At 44.0% G+C, this 11740-nt stretch overlaps 1 pseudogene; it reads left to right on the top strand.

Annotated features, from left to right (window-relative positions):
* The first annotated feature begins 285 nt into the window (after nt 1-285).
* LOC129335152 (uncharacterized protein K02A2.6-like) lies at nt 286-1497 on the top strand (annotated as a pseudogene).
* Nucleotides 1498-11740: the final 10243 nt, after the last annotated feature.

The raw sequence follows: 11740 nt of genomic DNA, 5'->3' as shown, positions 1-11740 counted from the left end.
CCAAGGCATCATGGAAGGACTTCTACACGGGATTCCAGGTGTCATTCCGTACTTTGATGATGTCCTAATCGCGGGATAGTCAGAAGGCGCACTTGCAGAGAGGCTTCGCTGTGTCCTTCGCAAACTACAGGACACCGGCTTAAAGGTAAAGAGAGAGAAATGCCAGTTCGCTGTCGAAACTGTGGAGTTCCTGGGATTCCTTATTGATGCAGCTGGTATACACCCCACACCAGCAAAGGTACAGGCCATTAAGGGTGCGCCTCCCCCAGGATCAAAGAAGTGTTCATGTCTGCCTACTCCTACGAATTGCAACACCGCCCAGGAAAAGCAATGGGACATGCCAACGCCCTGAGCCGCCTGCCCCTGGCCGACCAGGGGACCGACCCATCTCCGGCTCATCACGTCATGCTGCTGGAAGACTTGCCGAGTCCACCTCTCAGAGCCTCCGATGTAGCAACATATGCTGCTAAAGACCGCACCCTCAGCCGCGTACTCAACTGGGTGTGGAGGGGGTGGCCATCGGGCCAGCTGGCCGAGCAGTTTCGGCCATTCTTCATTAGACAGCACGAACTCTCAGTACACAAGGGCTGTCTGCTATGAGGAAATCGAGTTGTAATCCCCAGCAAGCTGAGACAACAAGTGCTGGAGGCACTACACAGTGGACACCCAGGTATAGTGCACATGAAGGCACTGGCACGCAGCTATGTCTGGTGGCCGGGCATGGATAGGGCTATCGAGGAATGGGTCCACACCTGTCAGCCGTGCCAGGAAACACACCTAGCTCTAGCACACGCTCCAGTGCATCCTTGGGAATCAGCAAGAGCATCCTGGGCCAGACTCCACCTTGATTTTGCCGGGCCATTTCAGGGACAAACCTTTCTAATCGTGGACTCTTACTCAAAGTGGCTAGAGGTTGTCCCTGTCTCCACAATGACTACCGTGATGGTCATTAGGGCCCTACGCCAGCTGTTTGCAACGCACGGTTTGCCCGATACAATCGTATCGGATAACGGAACACAATTCACATCAGCTGAGTTCCGGCAGTTCCTGGCCAACAATGGCATCAGGCAAGTCATGTCTGCTCCGTCCTACCCTTCCACCAATGGGCAGGCAGAATTGATGGTGCGGACAACAAAGGACAGCCTGCGGTGAATCAACCAAGGAGACTGGCAGTCGCGATTGGCTGCGTTCCTGTTACAGCAACACGTCACGCCGCATTCCACGACAGGCCGTAGCCATAGCCCCACTGAGCTCCTGATGAACAGGAAGCTCACCGTAATGCTCAACAGATTGCATCCAGATCTATCGCCCGAGGAAAGGCCCATGCCGGAAGGAGAGGTGAGAACCTTCCAGCCAGGAGATCTTGTATATGCCCGTGACTACAGCGGACATCTGCCGTGGGTTCCCGCGTCTGTAGACACCGCAACGGGACCTGTATCGTACGCCGTTGTGGCAGCAGATGGCAGGAGACTACGACGACACGTGGACCAGCTATGACGCAGATGGCCGGCAAGGACAACGGGGGCCGAGAGCATACCGATGAGCGGTGGTGTCTTCCGGCACACCCGGCAAGGAACAGACAGTGAATCTATACCGCAGCATTCACCAACAATCAGCCCACAGGTTGCAGAGGCAAGTACTACCCCTGGGAACCGAGCTGATTTAAGTAACGGGCCAACAACTGCACCCACACTGGCTCCATTGCTGGACTCAAATTGCCCTTCATCTCAAATGACCATGCGTCGGTCCCAGTGGGCTCGGGCTCCTCCCAGTCACCTGAAAGACTATATTTGTTAGAGGGTCAGTTCTGACTTAGGGGAGAGGAGTGTAATGTATTGGTCGAACTCTAGCTGTCAAGAGAACTCAAGGCTATGCTATCATTGGTTACTAATTACGGATAGCAGCCAATCACGAGGACAAGATAAAGACTAATCACTGAGCGGTAAATAAGTTACATTGTATATGGGTTATGCAAAAGATGGTATTGTAAAGTTTGTGTTCTCATTGGCTATCAGTTATTCTGGGGGTGGAGCTGCTGTATATATATTGAACGGTTCTGTTCAGTCTTGTTGTTGTGTGTGTTCCTGCTAAATAAAGAGCTGTTGATTTACCTCAAGTCTGAACCCACTATTTAATAGGGTCTATCAAACCAGGATCAGAAACCACAGTTTGAAGTTCATTTTTGTATGCACAGTTAACTATAGTTTTGTATAATGTCCTGGATTAGTCCTGGTTTATTCCCTGGCACCATCCTTCCTGGCAACAGACCCAGCATTTGCTGCAGCAAACTAGGATTTGAGAGATAATATGAAAGCTGAATTCTGGTTTCAGAAACCAACCATAGTTCAAATAAACCATGGTTCCATGTTATATCTAAACAAAGGCTAAATATGGTTGGGATATTATTTCTTCATTGTCTGGATAAATCCTAACATGCCAGTTCTGCATAGAACAGAAACATCATCAACACAAACTAAAAACATTTTTAAAGGACTTGGATTTTTAGCACTAAATGCATTCTGTTTGGGAATATTTTGGCAAAATCTGCTAAAAACCACCACAGCAGCATAGCATACCAGAGAGGTCTATTGGGAACCTTGCTATTGTTACAACATCTTGAGGGACGGCTAATCTATTACGCTGCAGATTAGGCAGTTTGGCTGAAATGACAGGAGACTTCCCAGAGGTCTTCACTTCCTAGGCTACCAAGAGCCATCTGTCAGCAAATCCTTTCTTGCAATGAATCACAGAGTGTACAATTCTCTAGTAAAGCAAAAGGCAAGCTAGACTTAGAATGGAAGAAGTTTGCCTGGTGGAGGAAAGGCAGCTTTATTGTTTGAATGCAAGCAAGTGATAATATTGTGCAAGAGAAATAAAAGTGAAGAATGGGACCGTGTATTGATGTGAATCACCTCTCTTATGCACCTTGGAGTTCTTCCAACCAGAAGATGCTTTGTAAAAGATGGTGAAATTACATGACCAGTTATCTGCTGAAACTCTGCAGGTAAGACCAATGATGAGATTGCTGAACTGCATAGTCACTTCTAAAAGGGCGTCGGGGGGGGGGGGAGAATCCATTGCAGGAAATAAAAAACACATCCCCTTTTAGGATCAGGCATTAATCCTACCTGAAAAACAAATGGTGACATACAGGACAAAATTTAGCAAAATTGGCTCAACACTGAAGAATTTGTCATTGCCATTAAAAGGATTGGGGCAGCCTAATATTATGACTAGACATGGGCACGATTGGGAAAAAAAACCCGAACACCCTGTTCGTCATTCAGTGCCATCCACGAACAACGAACAAGGACAAACATGAACTGTTCCTGGACATATTCGTTGTTCGTGGGGGCCAGAACCCCACCCCACTTAGCCCCCCTCCCCCCAAACCCACTTACCTGGCCCTTACAAGATCCCTTAAAACTATCAGCTGGCAGGCAGCAGGATTCCCCCCTGCTGCCTGCCAGCTGATAGTTTAAAGGGCCTTGTCCTGGCAAAAACATAAGTGTCTGCTGGCAGCTAGTTTGAGGGGTTACAAAAGTGACCTTCCCAAAGTCCAATACCCACCAAATTTCTAGGGGACATAGTCCTCACTGTCTTCTGAAGACTCCCCAAGTTTCAGAGAGATTGCACCCTGGGAAAGGCATGATCCACAGGTCTCCCCATTGGCTGTCATTTTCTCTTCACAGTGACAAAAACAGGACCCTCTGCTGGAAGTACTTTGAAGGGTTAAAGCCAGAAGGAAAGCCAGGAGGAGTTCAGACAGAGTTCAGTCCCTCCCAGCCTCTGGTTGCCAAGGGGGTTGATTGCAGCAGGTGTCAGACTGTCTGGCTTGCCAAAGGAGGCTTGGAACGACCACCTGTTCGTTTAGGATGGTGCCTCACGAATAGCTTGTTCGAGAACAGCAGATTAGGCTGTTCATTGGTTTTTTCTGTTCATAATGCTGTTCATGCCCATGTCTAATTATGACCCAATAGAGACCCAAAGCAATTTACATCCCTCTCCTTCATTTTATCCTCACAACAGCTCTGTAAAGTAGGTTAGGCTGAGAGTGTCACCAAGCAAGCTTCCATGGCAGAGCAGGGTTTTGAACTGGGTCTCCCATATCATAGTCTAACCACTATGCCACACTAGCTCTCCATGATAATCCCACAATAACCTTTCCATTTGACTTCCATTTCAGCCACTATCCTTTTATGTTACTTTTCATATATCTTGGCAAACTGAAGAAATTAGCAGCTGAAAAATAAAACATGTGGGAAGTCTCTTCTGTAACATGTTAAACATTAGTCTGAGGAGAACTAAATAGCTTCTGTGAATAGCTAGATTAAATTTAAGAAGTATTTAATTATAGATGGAAGTGGTGGTCTGACCGTGCAATAGTGTTATGCCCTTCTCAGTCCACTGACTTCAGCTCTGCTTATGATTGCACTGTGATGCTAGGCAAGAGTGGCAGCTGCTGATGCCGAAGAAGATCCATGTTTTTGCACAGAGGGGGGGCACAATGGAGCAGTGAAGTTTTAGGATGTACTCTGAGATCAAGTTGATCTGTGATTTGATGTTGGATTGGATAGAGGGGTTCTACATAAAAAGCTGGAGAAATCCATAAAGATCAGTGTAGATCTGGCATCTACATTTTTCAAAAAAACCCAAACTTGAAATATGTGCAACCCCCCCCCCCAGTGCTATTTACTAAAGGAAGGGGCAAAGCTTTGATGCAGACAAAAGAATCAACCCCTCACCCCAATCATTACCCCCCAATCATTACCCCCCTCCCCTTCTCTATGGCAAATTTTAAGAGTATGCAGCACTGATATTATGTATGTTTGGCAAACTCAACAAGTTTGGCCCTCAATCTCCAAGGGCAGCACAAGAGATAGAAAGGAAAACCGTCAACCAAAATTGATATACCATGCCAAATTGGCAGCATACATATACTTTATGCCACTGAAGAAAATGACTACTATCCCTGCCCAGAGGAAGGATGTGCATGGACACATGTGCAAAGTTGGAGGAGATTTGTCATTCAGAGTAAAGGCAGGGAGGAGAGGTAGGTGGGAAAGTCACAGGCACCTCCTCCTCACAAAAGAGAAAGCTTGGAAGGAGGAGGGATAGGCAGAAGGTCAAGAGCGACCTTTAATTGTTTGGTAAGTGACTGTTCCCTCACAAGAGACATTCTGCCACCTGTGCTCTCTTCTCAATGAGGGCTGATTGTAAAAGATACACAGTCCCATCTTCTTAGCAAAACACTATTTGAATATGCAGATGGGGTAGCATAAGATAAAAGACCCCTAATCAAAAATTCCCATGCAAAGCAAGCATCACAGAGAGAAGGGGTCTATCCCAGCACTCTCTCTGGCCTTGTGTAGGAAGGGTGCTCAAGCAGGTACAAATTTCATGTGTTCATGTTGGGTTCACCAGTTTGTTGGGTTCACCAGTTGGGTTCACCAATTTGTTGGGTTCACCAGTTGGGTTGGGTCCACCTGTAAGCAGGGAACTGGTTTTTCCTCAGGTGGTTTGACTGTTCATAACCCTGCTTAGTGGATTACTGTCTGCAAATTCAAATACTACAGTACAGTGCAATCGACAGTATTTCATGTATGCACGTTCTAATACAGCCAATAGTAGTCTTAGAGTCTCTCTACCTGAGACAGCTTACAGGAAAACACTTAAGTGAAGGGAGATACACAATGTTTACCTCTCTACCCAGCTGGTGGAGATTGCTCCTCAGACGGTTTGTTAATTTCATCTTGAAATTGACAGAGCCTTCAGGGAGGTGAAGATGAAATTAACAAACTCTCTGAGGAGCAATCTCGGCCAGCTCTGTCTTTCAAAACTACCCTCGTGCAGACAGGTGAAATTGAACTACGCTTCCCGGCTAACACTGTGTCTTCCTACACTTGAGTGTCCCCGTGTAAGATGTCTCATTTAGAGAGGCTCTTAGTCTGCCTTTCTCCATACAACTGTCATTGCTGTGTGCCAATCTGCAGCCTGAGAATGTCAGTCAGTTGGTTATTTATAAATAACCTTTTTTTAAAAAAAAAATCTTGTCATTTGGTGTTTGTCTGTATCTGAGTCATCAATGTTATTTAGCTTCTATGCATTTGTGTCACATGTAGTCAGTTTTCCTCCAGCTACATTATTTAATTATCAAATTCAACCATCCAGGGTCCAGGGGGAGTATCAGTTTTATCTACTGTGTAGTTAGCAAAGTGGTCACAAGGCAGAAGGAAAAGAAACTCCACTACCACTGCTACTGTGCAGTCATAAAGCTGTTCAAAAGCTGCTCAAGTCAGATGGTAATGAGGTGAGGTAAGGAGACCTGAGATTCTGGAGGCTCACTGCTAGAACATCTGTTTGATACAGAGAAGTCCAGGTTCAGTACCTGGCATCTCCAGTTAAACGGACCAGGTACTAGGACATGTGAAAGTCCTGAGACCTTGGAGAGCCACTGCCAATCTGAGTAGACAATACTGACCTTGAGGGACCAAGGGTCTATATATGCACGTGAGTCATTTTACCATAGGGTTTCCAGCAATTCCTAGAGAGGTGTGCCATTATTGACAGCCACCCCTCCATGTCCCTGTCCCCACCCCACCCTGGTCTTTTGCTGGTTCCCAGGCCTGGCTGGTGGCCTAGCAACCCTAGTTTTTGAGAGGAAAGGTTGGATACAAATGTGATAGGTGAACTACATAAAAAGAGAATAAAAGCACTGCCATATTTTAAAAAGGGTGAGAATTTGCTATATTCAGCAAGACTGCGTGGCTCATTTCTTCCTTAAATGAAATAGTCTGTCAATATAACAAAACTCTTCTTAACTCAGTGGTCGCCCTATATGCTTTTTGGAGCCCTTGGGGGGAGATAGACTAGCAGTGAAACATGATATATGACTTTAGTTTGAGAAACAGAATATGCATTTGATTTCTGTTCTTTCCTGAGAGGTTTTCCAAAGTGAAACCATGAATCATTTCCTGAGGTTGTTAGATTTATGAGCTGGAGGCCTTAACCTGGGTAATATCGCCCTCCTCCCCCCATGTTCTGCAGTCAGGGATTGGCTGTTTTTCTGAGGGGAGAATGGTCAAGTGCAGCTAACTCCTGTTTCTAGATATTGAGCTAGCCACCTTGGAGCCAAAAAAATTAAAACAAATCCAAGTAAGCATTCATTTTCTGCTGTGTACAGAGAAGTGGTAAAACTAGAGATGATTCTGGTGTTGAATTTTTCTACAAGATATGACTAGTGGCAAATTTCTTTTAAAAAGAGGCTAAACCACAATTCAAGAGCATTTGGAAGCCACATACAAAAACTGGCTGTTCTTATTGCTCATGTTATGGTACTGAAGCTCTGTCAAAAATAAGGCCTTCACATTTAAGCACTGGATGTGTCCCATTTTTGGACCACATGCACTGATGTAAATAAGCAGGAAAAGAGGAGTGCCAGAAAAACCATTACGGGGTTATGGAAAATCACTTTGCCCACAGTAATCACTGTAAAAACACAATGAGGCATCCAGAAAAGTACATAAATCTCAAGTAGCATCCCATGTTACGATTTTCTGTCGCAGCCTCTGCATGTCATTTCCATGGCTAAGGTTGCCAGGTCCCCAGCAGGAGGGGAGGAACCAGTGCTTATCTTCTGCTTACTCGCAGCATGAAGTGACATCGTCACACAAGGCAGGGAGCATGCCTGCACTTTCCAGTGGTTCCATTTGGAGGCACAAATTAACCCACTGTGAAGCACGAGAGCGCTCTCGGTGTGGCACGATGATGCCAGTGACATCATCACGCCAGCCTTGGGAGTGCACCCAGGAGGCCTGTTCCCAACCTTTCCCCCTGCCGCCCAGGTAAGCAGTGGCCAGGGGGGTGGGTAAGCAAAAGGTGGGAGTGGGGAATCCCCCACTGGGGGAATGGGATTCCTACTCATGACAAAAATTCTCATGTGGATAGGATGAATAAGTTGTCTATTTGCAGGTCAGACAAGCGTTAGCAGAGAACCTGGAGGGCTGGCTGAGCACACATGCATCCTATTTTTTCCTGTCGTTCCACATTTTACCGATGTGCTTTGCATGCCTGGCTTCCATAAAAGGACCCCTCCCCCTTTTTTGCTCCTCAAATGCAAGTAGGCAGAATGGGTTTGTCCAAGTTTCCTTGCTCCCCACCCCAAAGCTTAGACTGAGTCCTGGCAAAGTAAGTAGAAGAGAAAGAATGTGTGGGGTAGCTCATTTTATAGTAACAGCATATGCCATTGGAGCAGAAATTAAATATACCTTGACAAAAAAGCACAGGGCCGGAGAGTGGGATATTCAGTCTAAAGTGAAGCAGCAGTCTGGAAGAAGACGTGTAGGATCTGAACTTGAGAACTGGGGTCTGGAACTACAAGATTAGCTTTGCTAACCTAAGCAAAGTTAAAGCTTTCAAGTCCACTGAAGTCAATGGGCTTAGAAGGATCTAACTGAGTCTCTCTCTATATAAGACATCTTACCCAGGGACACGCAAGTGTAGGGAGATGCAATGTTAGCCAGGAAGTGTAGTTTAAAAAGACAAAGCCAGGGGAGATCGCTCCTCGGAGGGTTTGTTAAGCCTTCAGGGAGGTAAAGAGGAAATTAACAAACCCTCTGAAGAACTCTCCCCCCTGGCTTTTTAAACTACGCTTCCCGGCTAACATTACATCTCGTTACATCCCCATGTAAGATGTCTTGTGTACAGAGAATCTGTGTTTAGGGTTTCACTGTAGGTTACCCACACAGCAGCTGAACCACCACCATCCTATTTTAAAAAGTGCATCACTCCTCAGACTCTCCTGTGGTTACATCAATTGATTCTATACTTGCCAGGAAACCATGGGTAGAGCGGGGAATATTTCTGGAGAAATAGTTAATGAATATGGGTGGAGTTTCCAGGTAATAAGAGCTGGCATTGGTGACTACATGCCAGCTGGGGTCCATAATTTTCCCACCTCAGCTATGCAATCAACAATTAAATAATAGATTGCTCTGTAGCAGTTAAGCTGCTTAGATCAACTTATGTGAAATACTACTATTTAGACAGCCTGCAATTGCAGAGTTCCATTACCCACAAAGATTTTTGTATTCACTTTAATGGAAGGAAACCTCCCTGTTCACAAAGGCACTTGAATATGCACAGAATTTGAGAGTGGGAGCTAAAAGACTGTAGCTACCTGCAAGGATGAACTCTAAATATGTTCCCCTAATCCTATTACAAATGCTTAACTACCAAGGGTAACTATATAATAAGTATATTGTTCTATTACATCCATCTCATCTTAATGTTTGGTTTAGATGTCAAGAATTCCACTCCTAGCATGCATTTATTACTATTAGATTTGGCACGTGTTTGAAATGAACTGTGAAGGCCACTCAGACAACTGAACATGAGGGAAAATGAGAACATCCGGGAATCCGTAATGTCTTTTCCCTTCCCCTCCAAGGAAACATTTATTTTAATTTGAAAACGATTTACCAACCACTGAATTATGAAATGAATTCATTAATAGAGAACTAATAAGTGAGCTGAATAAAGGGGCAATAGATCTTGCACACATTTTATACCAGATGAACATCATTTAATTCAATTAATTGAAGATGTTTCTGATTTGCACCACGTGGGAATGAAGAAGTATAAAGATTGGCGGAGGTTAGTGGCTGGACTAGAGGGGAAGGTGGCCATGCTGAAGATTTTTAATGTAATATTCTGAAACCCAAGATACTTGACTGAGAGAAATTATATTCCTCATGCATACTAAAGGTCAACTTTGCAGACCATCCTAAAATCTTGCAGTGTTTCTGTTTCCTTGCTGCCTCATGCACTGAGTTTATGTGATGAAACTTTCTTTGAGTTATGTCTTCGTCAGAGGCTAGAGGAACCTTCAGAAGAACATAGTCTTTTCTGTAGTGGCACCCTGAGAATAAAATTTCATGGCCCCATAATCCCTTCAAAAGATCTCGATTTTCATTTTTAGGAAGCTCAGGAAAACCATTTTATTCCAGCAAGGCTTGGGTGCATGGCAGCTTGATAATTTATGAGCTGGTGTTCATATTTATGTCTTTGAGTCTGGTGGTACTACTGCTTTGTTTATATGATACAGCTTTCTACTTGAAGCGGCCATTGGCTTTATAATGTTTTTATTGCTGTTTCATATGACGTATGCCATGTGTTTGGTTTAATATACATTTGAAAACAAATAAAAATAGTGGGTTAGATAGGTTTTAGTGTTTATATTCAATGGAATTTGAACACATAATTTTGTTCATATTTTTATACACCATTGAAGGTTAAAAACAGATGAGATGCTCGAGATCCATGACCAAACATCCTATCTCATTAAAATTCAGTATATATTAGCTGCCCAGGGCCTAATTTTGAGCGGATCATGGCATTAGGAAACAGAGGTGTTGATTAATCCTTCCATTATACCATTTATTCTAATTTAAACCAGCCCCCTGGCAGAATTGTCCCAGTACTTTATCTACTGGGAGACTTATTCTCCAACCTCGTGTACAGAATTCTTATATATCTGTCAAAGCACTAGAGGCACCTCACTGGAAAACTACTATACCACCACTACAATCCACCTGATACCTGGAAGCATCTCCTCATGGACAAAATCACACATCTTATACATCAGACAACAGGACAAGCAAAGGAAGCTTCTTTTTTTATGATGTTTTGAATCCACTATTGTTCTTCGTGGGTCACTCTTCCCATATTATCCCACCACCATCCCATTACAAAAATACACATACATTTTTACCACTCTATTGTTGTTGTTCTTCTTCCCTTGTAACTCAGGAGCCCCTAATCTTCTTGAGTCTGTAGGCATCTTTAGAATTTTGACACAGTATGCTGGGGGTAACTGCAAAATGGTTGCCACAGGAGGAGCAGCCAACCACGAAATGGTTGCCTCAAGAGGTGGAGACAACTACGAAGTGTCGAGGTGTAAGATCACGCATAACTTGAATAGTAACTCTTCATCATTTCATGCAGACACACTGTTTAACATGATGCCTTTAAAAATGAACATATTGTTTAAAAATATTTTCTTGCATACGCACATCTTACTGTCAGTCATGCACTGAAGATCTTTGTGCTGTCATGGCAGCTGCTCCCCAAACAACTATTAAAAAACATGCAGCCAATAAGATCTCCAATAGCCAATCAGAGGCCCTGTTAGGCAAAAGCCACACAGCTCCACCCACTTTCTAAAAACACTTAGGTGTCAGTGGGCACTACTTTGGGTACCCATCAGTTAATCTAATTTGCACCCTCTTACCCATATGCACTATATACCCTGGTACTTCTTTTATTTGAAGCTATTAGGATTCTTTTTGGAACATTCTTTATGAATAACTTTCTGGATCCCAGGATGCAGTACAACATAAGATGAACTTTTATTAACTATTTACATAACTTAAAGAGAACAAGTAACTTGCTACCACAGCCAGATCTCTCTGCTCATTTTGGAAAGTCCTCTGAGATGTGTAGAACCTGTTCAGCACCACCCACTTAAAGTCCTAGTGTCCTCACACTTTTGACTGCATGTTATACTCATTCACATATTCTTTTGTAAATTTTCAATAGATACACATATTTTTTTAAAAATCCTGGATAATGGAAGGTGATTCTAAAAAATCCTTTTAAAATGAGGCAGGAACAAAGTTTTTTCACTAGATGAGATTAGGTGGATGCCTAGGTTAGGTAAACAAATAAAAATAATAATAGA

The sequence above is a fragment of the Eublepharis macularius genome, chromosome 8 (assembly GCF_028583425.1).
Source record: "Eublepharis macularius isolate TG4126 chromosome 8, MPM_Emac_v1.0, whole genome shotgun sequence".
In the NCBI taxonomy this organism is placed as follows: Eukaryota; Metazoa; Chordata; class Lepidosauria; order Squamata; family Eublepharidae; genus Eublepharis; species Eublepharis macularius.
The sequence above is the reverse complement of the archived record's forward strand: the minus strand, read 5'-3'. Positions and strand labels throughout refer to the sequence as shown.